We start from the raw sequence: 18,634 nt of genomic DNA on the forward strand, positions 1-18,634 counted from the left end.
TACAGCCCGGTTGTAAACTCCAATCTCCTACCTGCTTGAAATGCCCACTCCACCAGCCAGGTGCAGTAGCTCACGCCTGTAATCCCAGCGCTCTGAAGGGCAGAGGCAGGAGGATTGCTTGAGCCCAGGAGTTCAAGACCAGCCTGAGCAATATAGCAAGACCCCCTCTGCACAAAAAAAGAAGAAAAATCAGCTGAGAGTGGTGGTGGATTCGTGTAGTCGGGGGGACTGAGAAGAAAGGATCACTTGAGCCCAGGAGTTTGAGATTGCAGTCAGCTGTGATCCTGCCACTGCACTCCAGCCTGGGGACCCTGCCTCTAAAAAAAGTTTTAAAAAGGCTGGCAGGGACTGAGTGGGAGCTTGTGTCTGGCCCTTTACTCCTCCCCTCATGCGGGCTTTGTGGTCAGGAGAGGATGGACTTGGGGGGCATCATTTGATCCCCGGATCCTTGCCCCCTCACTAGAGGGACACGTTGGAGGCTGAGCTGCTCACTTGTTGGGGAGGTTCCCGTGCTCTGGCTCCAGCTCAGTCCCTGCTGTCCCCGAGAGGCCATCCCTGCACAGATGGGCATGTGCAGAGGTGGGTTCCCCACAAAGGGGGAGAAGTTGAAACTTCGTGGTCCCTCACCCGCACAAGCCCCTCCCGAGGCCCCCACCTAATTTTGTATTCTTTTTCTTAAAGAGGGTCTTTAAAAACTGATTAAGCTTCAGGTCCCCATAACGTCTGGATCCAGCACTGGGACTGGTTCCCCGGGGTTGGGGTTCAGCTTCACCCCAACCTGCTTCATCACGGAGGACCCCTCAAAAGCAGCAACTGAGTCTCTCCTCTACACACACAGCAGTGGCAGCCACCCCGTGTCCTCTCTGCATACGGGCCTCCTTCCGTGTCCCACGCTGCCCAGGAAGCCTGGGCGGGCATCCAGCTTCAGCTGCCCTCTGACCTTGGTCCTCCTTCGATAGGAGCCGTGGGGACCATCCTCTCCTCACCCTCTCAGGGGTGCTGGGCTGGGGCTACCACTGTCTCCTTCCCAGGCCGTCTGCACTGTGCCCCTAGTCCTGTGTTCCCGCCTGGCTCCGCCTGCCAGAGACAGCTGCCCGTCTCCTGCTCTCCAAGGCACGTCCAAAGCCCCCAAATGATGCCTCCTGCCAGTCGCCACTTGGCATTTGCTGGGGAGAAGGGCAGCCCTCGGTGCGGATGCTGCCTTCCACCAGCTCCTCCCCTCTCCCTCGCCTCCACCAGTCCTCCAGTGGAAGCAAGAGGACAGCTTTTGGCAGGACTAGTTCCACAAACGCTCAGAAACCCTTGGGACAGGTTTGGGGAGCTGGGGCAGGCTGGGGCAGCTGGGCCCATTGTCGATTTCTCTCTGTAGCATGCAGAGAACTTAGTATGTGGTGGCTTCAGCTGTGGGCCCTAGTTCTAATTCCATGGCCACAGGAAAAGTCTCACTCAACACCTTATGACAGCAGAGTTAATATATGCATTTTATGAATGGGTTACCCAATCAGCATGGCTTGTTACCACATGCTATTTTTTAAATATCAACCAAAATTATATGTTGGAACAGGAAACCCTCATGATTTTTCATTATGACAGAACATTGGTCCATTTGATTGAAATGTTCTCATGATTGCAAGCCTAGCAGGAGGCTTTCCCTTCTACTCCATCTCCTCACCCAAACCAGCACGCTAAGCAACACCTGCCCACGGCCATCCACGTATGGCCTCGCCTTTACCGCTGGACAGCACAGCATCTCCCAGGCCTCTCTTGGCCCTGATCACCCACGCCCAAGCTGTGGCCTCCATCAGACCCTCCCTGTGACTGCCACCAACATACTGTCTGATTGGGGGCCACATGGGCTCTCTGCAACCTTCACCAGGCCCTGAAAGGGGGGCAAGGAGGGACCAGTACTGAGCACTTTATCCTTAACACTGCCGCCACGTGATAGAAGCCTTGTTGGTCCTTGGAGGACAGACCCAGACGGGGTCTCTGTTGTGATGGATTCCCTGGGCCCTGGAGCCTGGATGTGGGATGATGTCTGTGCACACTGAGCTGGGACTGGGTGATCTCAGATTGTTCTGCACCAGACCTGGTCCCAGAAACTGGTCCTTCCAAGAGTTAGTGCCTTCTGGAGAAGGCTCAAGGACATGCCTTGTGATGACAGTTTTACAAGATATTCCTTCAGGAGCCAGAAAGGAAGCAGACTAGGTGGAGGTGTTGTGCTTGTTTTTGAGGAAGGGGGAGATTTGGGCCCATCCATGTGCTGAGAGGCAGACACTGGATGGAGTGACTAGGGAACAAGGTTCTGGTGTCCAGTGGGGACAGATCCAGGCACAGGGGGAGGGATCACCTGGGATGGGAGGAAGGGAAGCCCTTCTAAGAGGATTAGCTTGGGACTGGCTGCAGGGACTTCGTGTGCTAGGTAGCTGCAGATTCCGGAACTTCCCATCAGAAGTTTGTTTTCTCAGTACAGTGGAAGGTAAGGTCGTCTTCTGGGCATGGGGCGGGTGGGGCAGGGAGGAAGACTACTTTATTGAGTGCCTGCTGTGTGCTAGAAACTGTACTAAGCGCTTTACCTGAGAAGTCTTATTTAATTCCCTCAACGACCTCTTAAGTCAGGTGCAGTGGGTCCTTCGTGTCCACAGGTTCCACATCTGAAGATTCAACCACAACAGATTGAAAATATTCAGGGAGAAAAAAACCACAAAAAAACCAATATAATAAAAATATAAATAAAAACCCAACATAGTGTAACGACTATTCACACAGCATTTGCATTGTGTTGGGTATTACAAGTAACCCAGAGACGATGCGAAGCACATGGGAGGAGGTGTGTATGTTATATGCAGAGAGTACACTGTTTTATATCAGGGACCTGAGCATGGAGGATTTTGGTATGCATGGGGGTCCCGGAACCAATCCCCCAGGGAGACTGAGGTACAACAGTACTATTTATTTATTTATTTATTTGAGACAGAGTCTCACTTTGTTGCCCAGGCTAGAGTGAGTGCCATGGCGTCAGCCTAGCTCACAGCAACCTCAAACTCCTGGGCTCAAGCGATCCTCCTGCCTCAGCCTCCCAAGTAGCTGGGACTACAGGCATGCGCCACCATGCCCTGCTAATTTTTTCTCTATATATTAGTTGGCCAATCAATTTCTTTCTATTTATAGTAGAGACGGGGTCTAGCTCTTGCTCAGGCTGGTTTCGAACTCCTGACCTTGAGCAATCCGCCCGCCTCGGCCTCCCAGAGTGCTAGGATCACAGGCGTGAGCCACCGCGCCCGGCCCAACAGTACTATTATATCTTCATTTCACAGATGATAACACTGAGGCTCAAAGAGGTCATGTGACTTTCCTAAGGTCACAACAGTTACTAAGTGAGTATCAGAACTATAATTTTCCTGAGATCTTAAACTCTACACTATTAATGAAGAGGCAGGCTGGGCATGGTGGCTCACACCTGTAATCCCAGCACTTTGGGAGGCCAAGGCGGGAGGGTCACTCGAGCTCAGGAGTTCAAACCAGCCTGAGCAACATGCAAGACCCTGGTCTCTACAAAAAAATAATTTTAAAAAGCCAGATGTGGTGGTGCACACCTGTAGTCCCAGCTACTCAGGAGGCAGAGGCAGGAGGATCACTTGAGCCCAGGAGTTGGAGGCTGCAGTGAGCTATACTTGTATCATTACACTCCAGCCTGGGTGACAGAGTGAAACTCTGTCTTGTAAAAAAAGAAAAATAAATAAAGAGGCAAAAACTGATGGGACCAAGTCCCTGAGGAAATGGAAGTAGCTGTGGACAACAGTAGGCAAACCTCTTCCCCAAGGCAGGAGGAGGAGGAGGAGAGGCGGAGTTCCCAAGTTTTTAGTGGGAAGAAAAGGCTGCCAAAGACCTTCCTTTCCTGTGTCCTCAGTGTGTCAGAGGCAAGGACGGCCAGGCCAGGAATCTGCCATTCGTAAGACGAATGGGCCGAGTCGGGTGAGGATTTGAGACGGCTTTGGAGAAGATTGCAGGTCAGAGGGGGAGGTGAAGAGGAAAGGAGGTCTCTGTGGAATCCCAGATCTCCTAGATCCTCAGCCTCCCAAGGCCCAGGATCCCTGGGCGTGGAGATGCTGAGGAAAGGGCCAGTCTGGTGTCAGGTAACTTCCAACCTCATGGACACGGCATGCAGTGCCAGAGGGCACCAAGAAACCAAATAGCACGTGGACAGGAGGAGACATCACAGGACTGCGGGACGGGGTGGCGGTGCTCAGAGCAGGTGGTGGGGGGCAGAGACCTGGGGCCTCCCGGCAGCGCTGGGGCCTGTTCAGCCATCGCTGGAGGTGAGAGTCCCTTGCTCCCCACCAGGGAAGGCCCCCAACACTCGCCAAAGATGACCGAGGTCTTGGATGGTTTGGATCTGCATGTTGGGAAAATGCGTTCAGGAATTACCAAGCAGCTTTAAAGAAACCAGCAGTTCGCCCGGGCTGGTCTCACTTTCTCTGGCGTGGCTTAGCAGCCCCGGTGCAGGGGCAGGGAAGGGAGTGGGCTCCACCATCGGGGCAAGGCAGGGTGGCAGGAGAATTTAGGGATTAGGGAGAACATAGTGAACTGCCTTAGACACTCACTGCTTTAAAACCCACCCTCCTGCAGGATGCCTTCCTTGAATCATATGGAGGATATTTATTGTTTGGGTTTTCTATTGCCCAGAAATGGTCTGCCACCACTTCCAGGAAATCCACGGTACCCGACAGCTCATCAGCACCACTGACATGGCCACCGCGGGCAGCCAGCCTGGCATCTTGTATGCCCCTCCCCATTGGGCACAGGTAATTGGGCCAGGGCTGGGTCTCCGTCCCAAACTGGGTCAGTGAGAGCCCTTTTCTGGGGAACTTGGAATGAAACACTCCAAAACCTGTCTGTCTACTCTCTCAGAGAATATATAAATGTAATCTATTGTGGCAACCATTCTCTGCCATGTGAACCGGAAACAGAAAGACCTGGTCGTTGGCAGGGGGACGTACAAAACAGACATGCAGAGCAGAGAGATGGAGAGAACTTCCTAAGAGCTTACAATGGCCCCTCTGTGCCCCTGCCTTCTGCCCTTATAATAAATTCTCCTTTTCGCTCAAGTTCTCTCCGGTGAGTATCTGTTACTTACAAATGCAAGAGTCCTAATTAGCCCAATCCCCCCAGTAGCTAGGGTGCTACAGTCCTTTCTCTCATCTCTCAGGGATACGCCACTGCCCTGGGCCGTATCTTACCTTAAAAATGACACTAGGACTTTCTTTCTTTCTTTCTTTCTTTCTTTCTTTCTTTCTTTCTTTCTTTCTTTCTTTCTTTCTTTCTTTCTTTCTTTCTTTCTTTCTTTCAACAAAAGGAAAGTTCATTTCTCTTTGTACAAGTATCTTCAGGTCTTTCCAATTTTACAGTTTACTCTCATACATATAATTCTAGATGAGTAAGAAAGGGGTCCGTTTTTATAGGGTGAAGAGGTCAAGATGAAAGCGTTTTTCTTTTTGATATACGGGTTTAAAGCCGTGGTATTTGCTATGAGGTATTAAAGCTCCAACTGAAACTATGGTTCTCCATTCTATGGGAGAGACTCATTTTCTTTTGTTTCCAGCAGAGCTTTTAGCCTTTTGGCCTCCGTCATGGCCCTAACCAGCTGCACGTGAGACGTGGAAGGCACATCCATATAGCGACTGGTCCTCACCAGGTATGTTTAAAGAGTCTGCATTTAGGACCCTATGATAAAGGAATTTTTTTATCAAAGGACATGCTCAAACCAGTTGCCACAATCTCACAAACTACTTTTTTTTTTTTTTTAGACAGAGTTTCACTTTGTTGCCCAGGCTAGAGTGAGTGCCGTGATGTCAGCCTAGCTCACAGCAACCTCAATCTCCTGGGCTCAAGCGATCCTCCTGCCTCAGCCTCCCGAGTAGCTGGGACTACAGGCACGTGCCACCACGCCTGGATAGTTTTTTCTATATATATTAGTTGGCCAATTAATTTCTTTCTATTTATAGTAGAGACAGGGTCTCGCTCTTGCTCAAGCTGGTTTTGAACTCCTGACCTTGAGCGATCCTCCCGCCTTGGCCTCCCAGAGTGCTAGGATTACAGGCGTGAGCCACCGCGCCTGGTCCCCACTGTGCATTAGTGTACTAATGCACACTTTATTGCCAGTGACAGTGACAGTCATGGAGGGCAGAGCAGCAGCAGCATAATTTACTACCAGCATGAACAGCAGCCACATTCTTATCCTCTACCAAAGTGAGTGAAGACCCGGCACACTCCTCCTGGCTACTCCTCTCTCAAGCAGGTGGGACAGCAGCACTCACTGAGAACAGCCAGAGAGGCTGGGTGGCTGTCAAGGAGGAAGAGGATGACACTAGGTTTCATCTTCTTTCTTTTTCAAGTGAAAGTGAGATTTATTCAGAAACTATAGAAAGTCCACTCCACAGACAGGGCAGAGGCTAGTGCTCCCTGTGGAGAACCAGACCGTGGTTTCTGTAGCTCCTCTATTTATGCAACGGCTTAATTGTAGACTAAACAGAGGGAGGGATATTCATGATATTTCTTGGAAAAGGGTGGTGTTTCCCTACAATTAGGGTGATGTCCTCCTTTTGACTAAACATGGTCAAACAAGAAGTGTCATGGCGTCAGGTGCATGATGGGAGTGGGAGGTTCCCTAGACACTGTCAAGGTAACGAGGTGTATAAGGAAGTTGCAAGGTCGACAGGGGGTCGATTTCTCCGCCATCTTGGTTCTAACCAGTTGGAACTTGTCCTTCCTCCATCTTGCTTTGCTCAGGGTAGTTGGAGACTTTGTTTGGAGACTTCCTGACTCAGGCAGTGCCTGCCAGTTACTGGTCTCAGTGCTGTTTCTGATGCTCCATTCCCACTAGATTGGGAAATTCTGGCTCCCATTTATAGGCTGTCGGGGTTGGCTTGGGGACCTGCGTGGTCAGTTTGATGCGTCAGCTTGGCTTGACTATGGGCCAGCGATCACTCACCCCTAACTAGGTGATGCTATGAAGGGAGGGAAGCTGTAGGCAATGTCAGGACCAGCTGGCTCCTGTAAAGATGACTATTATCCCGAGTGTCCTGAATGCATCTCCTGAAAGGCAGGACTGAGGTCCCCACAGAGGCAGGAACTCCGCCTGTGGACGGCAGCATCCGCGCCTGGACAGGAGCTCCAGCCTGCCAGCGCAGCGGGATTGTGGGCCCTGACTGACACTGGGCCTACTGTGGATGAACATCTGTGTCCCCCAGATTCATATGTTGAAATCCTGACCTCCAAGGCGATGGCCTTAGGAAGTGGGGCCTTTGGGGGGTGATTAGGTCACGAGGGTAGAGTCCTTGGATAGGATTAGTTCCCTCATAAAAGAAGCCCCAGAAAGCTCCCTGGCCCCCTCCACTGGGTGAGGACACAGCAAAATGACTAACTCTATAACCTGGGCGTGGCGATGCCCAGCTGTAGGCCCAGCTACTTGAGAGGCTAAGGTGGGAGGATCACTTAAGGCCAGGAGTTTGAGGCCAGCCTGGGCAACAAAGTGAGACCCTTCTCTCTAAAAAAATAAATAAAAAATAGGCCAGGCGCGGTGGCTCATGCCTGTAATCCTAGCACTCTGGGAGGCCGAGGCAGGCTGATCGCTCAAGGTCAGGAGTTTGAAACCAGCCTGAGCAAGAGTGAGACCCCCTGTCTCTACTAAAAAATAGAAATTAATTGGCCAACTAAAAAATATATATATAAAAAATCAGCTGGGCATGGTGGTGCATGCCTGTAGTTCTAGCTACTTGAGAGGCTGAAGCAGGAAGATCCCTTGAGCCCAGGAGTTTGAGGTTGCTATGAGCTAGGCTGATGCGACAGCACTCTAGCCCGGGCAACAGAGTGAGATTCTGTCTCAAAAAATAAATAAACAAATAAGAGTGTTAGGCTGAATTTGGAGGCCAGTGGAAAAGTCCAGGGGGGCTTGCCCTTTGGACCGTTAACCCTTCCCCAACTTTGGGGCCCTCGTGGGTAAACAGCCAAAACTGGATATCCTGTTCTTGCAAGGTATTTGGGCTTATGCAAGACAGCCCCACACTCCCTTTGGGGCGGAGGAGGCAGCGCCCAAATTTGAAACCCTGAAACTCGCCGTTTTGGGGCTGGTGCCATCTTGGACTCAGCCTGTCTGTACGCAGACATTAAAATAAACTGCTTTTCACCTAGCCTGGCCTCGCACGTTCCTAACATTTGGTGCTGAAACCCGGGAGGGCTTCATGAGGAAAAGGACTGGGGTTCGGTTCCTGTCCCCAGCCCCGGCTTGCAACTTGGGGAGCAGCAGGCAGCGGTGGCTCCTGCTGGGCTAACCCCAATCCTGCCCTACACTGTGGGATCGGCCCTCCCAAGCCAGTTGGGAGGACCGGGACGCGGGGCATCCCTGCCTTTCCACTGCTCACCTTACATCCCACAGTGGCCGTCTCCTGGGTGAGGGACTCCTGCCCTCTCCAGTTTCATCTTCTATGGCATCTTCTATGGCCATCTTCTATGGCAACTCCAATCAGTTGTTTGTCCCTGTCTGGCGTGCACTGGTGACAAAGATTCTGAGGCCACTTCTGGGCTCAAAAGGAATCATTCATGATTGATTAGCAATGTCTGCTGTGGGCACAGCTTGGTAAGGGGCTGAGTGCTCACCGTGTGCATTTGCTGACCTCATCGCATGCACAACAGCCAGCTCCATGCCTCCCTTTGTAGCACACTCATAAGACATACTTGTTGAATGGCTACATGACAAGAGTGATTGTCTAAGGAAGTTCTTTGGTGGGATGAGTAACACTGAAGCAGAAAGAGGAAGAAGGGAGGAAGAGCAGGACAGGAGACAGAGGCATGTGATACTCTCAGTTCAGAAATCAAATACACAGGTGTGGTGGCAGGGGGGATTCACAGAGTACTTTCCTCACCTCATCTGACTAATACTTGCTCATCTGCAAAATCAGCGTGAGTGTCTTTACTTGTAGGAAGCTTTCTGTGATATGCTCCACTCCCATGTCTGCCTGAGAGGGACCTTTGTACTAATCAGGATTCTTCTGATTTGAAGGGATTCAATTTTCTTTTAAAGGAAATATTTGGTTCATGTAATGAAAAAAAATACCAAGTTCAGGCATGGCTGCATCCAGGTGCTCCCATGTGGTATCTCTCTATACTACTCAGCTATCCTTCCTCTCTGTTGTCTTCATTCTCAGGTGGGCTCTCCTGAAATGGTGACAGAAATAGCCAGTGACAGCCTCACGGCTTGCTTATATTATCTTAGCAACTTCTAAGAAATGAAAGGCTTTTAAAAAATAATTTTAACAACAGCAAAAATAAATCCCAGGGTTGATCTTAGGGGCCCAGACAAGGCTACTTATTCATCCCTGAATCAATACTCAAATTCTGCCCCAAACTCTTTGGGCAGAACTGGATCACGTGCCCACTCCTGGAGCCAAAGGTTGAAGTCAGTTCCACTGTAACCACGTGGGCTGAGAATGGGGAAGGGGTTCTTCTCAATAGGATATTGTCACCAGAATAAGGGGGATGGGTGCTGTCCTCCACACACCTTCCTTTATGCTCCCTTGGGCTGTGGTTCTTTCCATCAAATCAGGAGCTGCTGGAGAGCAAGGACTTTGTCCTGTTTATCCCTTTGTCCCCAGCAGCCAGCACAGGACCTAACCCGGGAGAGTTCCCAGATCGCTCTCAGCTGATGAGTGACCTTGTCCATGTTTCACTGACAAAGTGAAATAACCAGGAAGGGACTCTCACATCATCCCACCCCCGCAGCCTACAGGCCCTTCTGTGACTGTACCCATCTGCCCCAGCGTCCTGTCTGTTATGATGGAAGATGCTCCCTGCACTGCTGGAGGGTCCCTGCTCTGCTGTGAGAGTGGTTTGCTGACTAGCCTTTGTCCCCCTCCTGCTGGCACCACCCCTCACATTTCCTTTAGGAAACCTCCCATTCCCATTCTCAGTCATGGGATTTCAGCGGGACTGACCCCATCCCCAATTCCAAGCGTACACTGTGGTTGGCTTAAGCCACACAATGTACTCCATGCTCCTGGCCACGTTGTTCGGTTCAGGGATTGTGGTGTGACCCACATAGATCAATGAAAAATGACAAGAGGAGAAGACATTTGCCAGGGTTTTGGAAAAGAGAAATGTCAACACTCTTCCATAGGTGCTATCAGAAAAAAACCTCCGTTTTTTTTTTCTCCTGGTTGGTGTGGTGTAGGGATGTGAAGTCTGGAACCGCCTCCAGACCAGCAGCTACAGGTAGGACCATGGATGGAGCCAACTCTGCAGAAGGCAGAGAGAAGAGACAGAAAGACATTAGATCCTTGGCCATCTTGGGGGCAGCTATATTTGTAACCTCAAGACTGGGGAGGCAGAGGATAGAATTGTCACACTCAGCCTAGACCAAACATCATTAAGCACCTGGGGCTAGCCACCTTCCTGCCCCGAACCATATCTCGGTTGATAAGGAAAACAGAAGGCAGAATGGCCATTAGGGTGGATAATTGTGTCTGTCACACACCCTAATTCGTTGGTTACGAAAGTCAACTGTGTTGCAAAAGTCAGTTCCAGTTGGAACTGTTTTCTGTTGCTTGAAATTGTTGACTCTGACTTGTCACCAGTGTCCCTCCTTGGGCTCTGAGTACCTTTTCCACCTTCTCAAGTTTTCACTTCTGAAATGGACTCTTCTCCCTCCTATATCAACTTTGCTCCCTCATTTCCAAGAACACATAAACAGCTTCGGGGGCAGTGGTTCTCAACGGTAGCTGTACATTGACATCATCTGGGAAGCTTTATTTTTTATTTTATGTTTTTACTATGTCCCAGGCTTCTTTATTTAAGAACAAAGTGATGAGTGATGTGAGGATGAAAATCAAGAGCATCATTGAACTTGGCCTTCCTTCCAGCCAGCTCCCCCCAAACTCCCTGCCCCCACCCTTTGTGTTCTCAAATTCCTTCTTTAGTGATTGAAGAACTTAATCCCAAAGTCCCGCATGAACTCCAGGTTCTCCTCCCCTAGCTTCTCCTCTTTCCCTGCTCCCCAGCCCCCCATTCCTAGAAGGGCAGGCACCCCAATTTGAATGCATGGGAGAGCCTTCCCCTTTGGGGAAAAGGACCGAGGAGTAGTGGTGAAGTGAGGGCTCCCATGGCCTGGGGTACTGAAATGGGGCCCTGGGGCCAGAGGAAAGGACACTGGGTCTCCCGAGAAAGGAGACTCAGCAGCCTCAAACTCCTCCCATTGTGAATAGTCACTCCTTGATCCCGTGCCCTTCTTGCTTGATCACTGCTTGATCCCTTGCCCTTCTTACAGACCCACACTGGGACCACAGCCTTTTCCTGCCCAGGCTACCGGGCCATGTGGCTGACCTGCCCCAGTGTGAGTTTCAGGCGCTGCAGGAACAAGCTCTCCAGGTTGCCTCTCACTCGGTCTTCGGTTCTCGACACTCATTCTCTTTCTCTTTCAGCCTGCATCAGGGTCTGTGCTTTGTGCATCTCCTGAAGATTCTGGATGTTGCCAGCTTCCACCCCTCACTGCGGTGGCAGGGGCCACAGCTTACACTGTTCTCAATACTGGCTGCAGAGCTCAAAACAGCGGATGGCTGTTTGGCTAGACACCTTTCCAAAGAGAACCCCAGGGTGAGCCCCACCAGCCTGGGCATCTCCTAGGGGGGGTCCTCTTCTGCTCCAGGAGCTTGGCAAACTGCTCGAGTTCTCTCTGCAGAGCTTTGATGTCCTGGGACTCCTCAGGGTTTTGCTTCCGCTTCTCCTTCTCCAGCCTCACGGCACAGGGGTTCAGGGCTGGGGGGCGGCCCCCTCCGAGCTGCTCTCCACGCCAGCTCCTGCCTCGCTCCTGGGCTGAGAAGTCTCCAGGCCATCTTGGAGCGCGAGCCCCACTCCGGCCTGAGGTGCACAGCACGGCCACCCCTCCACAGAGCTCCCACGGTGGCGGGGGACACGGGGCTCCCCCACACCTCAGAGCCTGGCCCAACACCCCCCCATTCCTGGCCCTCCAGGAAGGCCTTGAAAGCTTAGCCAGGCCCAAGGGTCAACCCAGCCCAGCTCGCCCTCCTGGCCCATCACCTCCACCTGCCTGGCGGGGGTGAGAAGGCAAAATCTGAAGCCAGGTGTCCCGAGATGGGACAGGAAGGCGCCCCAAGCTGGGGGCCTGGTGAAATGAGCTATCCAGGAAGCCTTTTGACAAATACTAATACCTGGATCCAACACCCAGAGTGTGGGGAGGAACCAGGCATTGCATTTTCAAATGCCCCTAGCAGTTCCAACGTGAAGCCAGGATTGAGAAGTACTGTAGGAAGAATCGCTCATCAGGAAAGAAATCTTCCTGGATCCTAGATCCCTTGCTGCCCCAGTTCTTGGCTCCCTTTCACAATACAACTTATCAAAAGAATATTCCGCCCTCACTGCTTCCACTTCCCTACCTTCTGTTCGCTATTTCTTTTTATAATTTTGCAAGTCTTAAAAAAAAAAAACAACAACAAATAAGATGGATGCGAAAAAATAAAATAAAAATGAATGGCCGGGCGCTGTGGCTCACGCCTGTAATCCTAGCTCTTGGGAGGCCGAGGCGGGCGGATTGCTCAAGGTCAGGAGTTCAAAACCAGCCTAAGCAAGAGCGAGACCCCGTCTCTACTACAAATAGAAAGAAATTAATTGGCCAACTGATATATATATATAAAAAAAAAATTAGCCGGGCATGGTGGCTCATGCCTGTAGTCCCAGCTACTCGGGAGGCTGAGGCAGAAGGATTGCTCGAGCCCAGGAGTTTGAGGTTGCTGTGAGCTAGGCTGACGCCACGGCACTCACTCTAGCCTGGGCAACAAAGCGAGACTCTGTCTCAAAAAAAAAAAAAAAAAAAAATGAATGAAAATATTTTACAAGGGCCCACCTCTTTTTGCATTTTTGCCTTACGATTTTCCACAAAATTCAGCTTAGAGAACTTAACTTTTACCTCCTTCAAGGTACTCCCTGCTTCAGTAGAAGTGTGTAGAAAACAGTAAAAAGTGCTAGAATGGGGCTATGGGTGGAACCAGTGAGGAATTAGAAATAGAGAAATATGGCAGGTTGGTCTTCTAAGTTATTCTGGGTAAAACTGGAGATTTAACACAAACAGTGACTTCTGCTCCCCACCCCTAACCCCATTCAAATGGCAGTAAAGGGATTTTTTAAAAATGGTGTTGTGGTAGATTAAACATGTCCTCCCATCAAGAGGTTGAGTCTGTTTCTCCTCCCACATAGACTCTGAGCTGGTCTGTGGCTTGCTTTGACCAATGGAATGCGTCAGAAATGACACTGTGCCAGCTCTTAGGCTGTCAGAGGCCTCCTGGGATCCAGGCATCATGTATCGAAGCTCAGGCAGGATTACATTGAGAGAGAAAGACCCAGGCAGCCCCCAGCCATTGCGGACATGTGAGTGGAACCATTCTTGGATATTCCAGGGCCAGCCTATCTCCTCGGCGAATACAGCTGTGTGCGGGACCCCAGCTGACATTACATGGAGCCCTGCCCAATGCATGAAATCATCAAATACACAATTAGCAAATACACAATTTGGAGCAGTTTATTCTGCAGCAACTGATAACTGAAATAAGCATATACCACAAATGTCACAAACTAATCCAAAATACCCTATCACTAATATCCTCAGAGAAATAAGAGAAAATATTGCAACTATGAAATGTGAATAGGATGCTATTCAAACTATATACACAGAACAAAAAGTAGCTGTTGAAATTAACAAAACATGATAGGAAAAATAAAAATAACTCAATAGAAAAAAATCAGAAGTGAAAGTTAAGGAAATCTACCAGAAAACAGAACAAAAGGCAAAGCGATAGAAAATGAGAATGAAAACAAAATGGAAAACCAATGGGATGAAATGGAAAATGGAGAATCAGATTGGGAGATCCAACATCTGAATCACAGGAATTCAAAAAAGAGACAACAGACAACATGAAGAGAAGGAAATAATCAATGAAATAATTCTAGGCATCTTCCCAATACTGGGGGGCACAAGTGTCAAGACTGACAGGGCCCCCTGAGAGCACCGAGCAGTTAATAAAAGCAGACCGCTCTATGAAATTCTGAAAGCTGAGGGCAAAAAGGAGATCCTATATCAGGTCATAGGAAAAGATTTAGGAATCCAAATGGCTTTAGGTTTCTTTATAGCAACGCTGCTTCCAGTGGAACAGTGCTTTCAAAATTCCCAACAAAAATGACTTTCAAACTGTTGTTCAAGTGTCTAGATAGAAAATAAGCATTTCCAGACAAGCAGGCTCTTTAAAACGTCTCCTTCCTCCCACACACCCTCTCTTACATAACCACGGAAGGACATCTCATGAAGTAAGCCAACAAAGAACAAAAAAGATGCAAGAAACCAAAGCTCTAGCACAGCAGAGAGCTCAAAGGAATGGCGGTGAAGCCAGAGCCCAGCATGACAGCTAAGTAACAGTGCAGACTCGAGATGGCCCAGCAGGAAGACAGAGCTGATTTAGAATTGGAAGTTTCTGAACACGCTGAGAAGTGATCTGGACAAGTGGTGAAGTTTCTGGTTAAATTAATGAAAACTATATAGAAAATTAGACTCATAATAACAAATGTATAATTATCATCTACAGAGACAACAAAAGGTTTTGCAGGGAAAGAAAAAATATAATTACAGTATACTATAAAGCTCTCCTATGAATTGCGTGTTCATAATCCAAATCATGTAAACACCGAGTGCCAGTTTGCTTACAGTTTGAATGAAACTATATTAGAAGGACAGGAGATGAGAAAGGTTTGCCAATGGGGAGCAAGACTAGGAAAGAGAATGAAATCTTGTCTTCCACAGTGGGAAGCCAATATTTATCTAAAGCTGAAAAGCATTAAATAAACAATACATGCATGCTATTTTGAAATGTCACAGTTTAGATAATCAACTAAAAGAGTGAAAGTTATTGTCTGAGATGAAAGAGAAATGGCAGAAGTGCAGCAGGTAGCAGCTGTGGTTGGTAAGGGATTTGTAGAACTATATCACTCCTTAGATCACATGCATCTACAGATTTGATCAGGATTTTAGAATTTAAAAGAAAGAAAAACAGAAGGCAGGAAAGAAGGAAGGAAGGAAAAAGAAAGACAGGAGCCAAATCATTCAGGGGTTCAAATCAGGGGTGGGGTGCACATGATTTGCTTGACATTTTTAAATGTCAAGGCTGGGCTCTGTGGCTCAAGCCTATAAGCCTAGGGCTTTGGGAGGTTTAGGTGGGAGGATTACTTGAGGCCAGAAGTTCAAGACCAGCCCATGCAACATAGTGAGACATCTTCGCTACAAAAAATAGAAAAATTTAGCTGGGCATGGTGCCACACACCTGTAGTCCTAGCTGCTTGGGAGACTGAGGAGGGAGAATCCCCTGAGCCCAGGAGTTTGAGGTTGCAGTGAGCTATGACGATGCCACTGCACTCTGACTGGGGAAACAGAGCAAGATGCTGTCTCAAAAAAAAAAAAAAAAGAAAAGAAAATCAAGTCCCTTCCCCAGTCAGGGTTCTGATTTCTTCATCTATATGTTGATGGTTTAGAGGACAGCTCCCATTCAATCTATCTGAGATCATCATGGGCTGCAGGTCAGAATGATACAAAATATTCAAATACTCAACGGGAATGATTGTAAAGAAAAATCACTGTACTGTGCCTAGTATATTCCCCAGCAAAGCTTCCAGAGAGTCTGCCTTACTGGTGTTAGGTAGGGCTGGGGAACTGGCTTTTATTTATTTATTTAGAGACAGAGTCTCCCTCTGTCACCTGGGCTAGAGCGCAGTGGCGTCAGCCTAGCTCACAGCAACCTCAAACTCCTGGGCTCAAGCAATCCTCCTGCCTCAGCCTCCCAAGTAGCTGGAACGACAGGCAAGTGCCACCACATCCAACTAATTTTTTCTATTTTTAGTAGAGACTGGGTCTCACTCTTGCTCAGGCTGGTCTTGAACTCCTGACCTCAAGCAATTCTCCTGCCTCCTCGGCCTCCCAGAGTGCTAGTATTACTGGCATGAGCCACTGTGCACAACCAAGGAATTGGCATTTTTAACAATGCAGCCAAATATGTCTGATGCCAGTGGTCTGGTTGCCACACCTTGAGCAACCCTACTCTAGAAAAAAACCCTTGGAGGTGCAGGGTCACAGGTTTAATTAACATAAAATCACAAATCAATTCTCTTTCTCAGAGAGAAAGTGTCAGTTTGGTGTTGATACGTTTCCACCCTCCCTTTAACACTTGATAATCTTCCTCTGCAACAAGGAGCTGGCTGCAGGCAACAGAATCTACTTAGAATTGAACCAAACACTGGTTTTCATTACATTCACTTTATTGTTACCTTCTGTGATGGGAAGTGAAATCGATTTTCAATTTATAGTAGTGATACAAAGTTACCTTTAAAATAGATTCATTTAAATTTATAAAAGTCAAAATAAAGAGAAAAATAGCAGGAAAAGGGGATCAAGGTTGTATTTTAGGATGGGGAAGCAATAAACCATGTCTGCCTTTTCCTAGACTCACTGCTTTTGGGCACATGGATTTGTGTAATATTTGTTTGTCTTATGATAGTGACCTGTAAATAGAAAATATTTAACATATTTGGAAATGTGCATATAATTCACATCATACATCTAAAATTTGACCTAGCAATGGATAATAATTAGGAATAGATGGTTTGGGCAAAGACATTAACAGCCATTGCTCCAAAGATGATGTACAAATGGCCAACAAGCACGTGAAAAGATGCTGGACACTAGCAACCATTAGGGAAATGCAGTTCCAAACTACAATGAGATACCACTTCATGCCCACTAGAATGGCTATTATCAAACAAATAAACAATAACAAGCGTAGGTGAGGATATGGCCAAATCGGAACCCTCCTGTATTTCTGGGTGGGAATGTAAAATGGTGCAGCCATTGTGGAAGACAGTATGGCAGTTCCTCAAAAAATGAAGCATATAGTTACCATATGATCCAGCAATTCTACCACTAGGCATATACCTCAAAGAATTGAAATTAAGGACTGAAACAGATATTTGTACACCTATGTTCATAGCAGCATTATTCACAATAGCCAAAAGGTGGAAGCAACCCCAAAGGTCCAGTGACAGATGAATATATAAGCAAAATGTGGTATATCCACACAATGGGATATTATTTGCCTTAAAAAGGAAGGAAGTTCAGACACATGCTACAACATTAATGACCCTTGAAAATGTTAAGCTAAGTGAAATGAGCCAAACACAAAAGAACAAATATTGTATGATTTCACTAGTACAGTCAAATTCATAGGGACAAAAAGTAGAACAGGTTACCAGGGACTGGGAAAGGGGAAATGAGTGGTTCCTGCTTTATAGGCACAGAATCCCAGTTTCGGATGATTAAAAATTTCTGGAGACAGATGGTAGTGATGGTTGCATGATAATGCAAATGCATTTAATACCACTGAATTGTACAATTGAAAATGGTCAAGATGGTCAATTTTATGTTATGTACTTTTACCACAATTTTTTAAAAAAGTCGATGGTTTACAAAATCCAAATTTTTTACCCAGCAACAATATTTTCAATAACATATGCTCGCCTCTCTCTGAAGATATAAATGACAGTTTCTTTAAAGTTTTCTTCTGTTCCCTGCATTGTCTGTTTCCATCGAGTTTGTGTGTTTTGGTCTTTGCCTTTTAGGTAGAAGCCTTCCCTGGAGATCCAGGCATCCCTGAAGATGCCACCCATGCCTCTATAAAAGAGTGTGGCTCACACCTGTTATCATAGCACTCTGGGAGGCAGAGGCGGGAGGATCGCTTGAGGTTAGGAGTTTGAGATTGCAGTGAGCTATGGTGATGTCACTGCACTCTACCCAGGGTTGGAAACCATGGGAGCAGGGCTTGCAAATGGTGGGCTTAGTTTGGCAGGGCCATTTCACTGGGGGATCCCAAATGACACTTGAGCTGATAAGTCCCCGTAGAGAGAAATTCTTCAGTTTTGCATGGGAGTGGGGGTGGGACACATGCAGCTGCCATCACATCTGGAGCCATACAAGGGGGGCACTTGGGACTCCCACTGTCCCAATTTTTAGTACATGTGCTGCCGAAGCGAGCACATCCCACTGCTCAACATGCACTTTCACCCGATCCTCCTCTTTTAAGTATGGTGTCCATCCTCAGCTCCAGCTAGTATCCCCAAGTCTAGACTCCCTCTAGTTCAGTTTCTCCAGAAAATAAATCCCACAGTATCTGTGAGGCTGGGGGAGGATCCTCTCCCGCTGGTTGTGGGAGGTGCAGAAGTGTACGGGGGTGGACGGGTGCCTAACTGCATCAAATAAAAACTTTCATCAGATGGCATCCTGTTTTCAGTGTCACCTATGCCCCACTCTCAGAGGTGTCTGCCTCCCAATTCCTGTGACTTTTGGGTGTTTTAAGGTGGGAATTGACCTACTTCTGGGCTTTCGCCTTTCTCCTGTCTTGTTAAATCTGTTGCTGTCATCTCCATATTCATTTTCTTGTCCTTGTAGGTTTATGCTTTAAGGCTGGTATTTCAGTGAGGTCTCAGGAGGACAGAGGGGAAGGCGTGTGTACATGTTTAGCTGGAATTCTGTCCCCAGGCATTC

At 48.2% G+C, this 18,634-nt stretch overlaps 1 long non-coding RNA gene and 1 pseudogene across 1 annotated transcript; one reads left to right on the forward strand and one right to left on the reverse strand.

Moving 5' to 3' along the window:
• Positions 1-4,999: 4,999 nt before the first annotated feature.
• Positions 5,000-13,723, forward strand: LOC142861856 (uncharacterized). Its single transcript, XR_012912963.1, has 3 exons — positions 5,000-5,115; positions 5,603-5,692; positions 13,258-13,723. It is a non-coding gene; the product is annotated as an uncharacterized LOC142861856 (long non-coding RNA).
• LOC105878410 (POU domain, class 5, transcription factor 1-like) lies at positions 9,197-12,919 on the reverse strand (annotated as a pseudogene).
• Positions 13,724-18,634: the final 4,911 nt, after the last annotated feature.

Source organism: Microcebus murinus, chromosome 18 (genome assembly GCF_040939455.1).
Source record: "Microcebus murinus isolate Inina chromosome 18, M.murinus_Inina_mat1.0, whole genome shotgun sequence".
Taxonomy (NCBI): Eukaryota; Metazoa; Chordata; class Mammalia; order Primates; family Cheirogaleidae; genus Microcebus; species Microcebus murinus.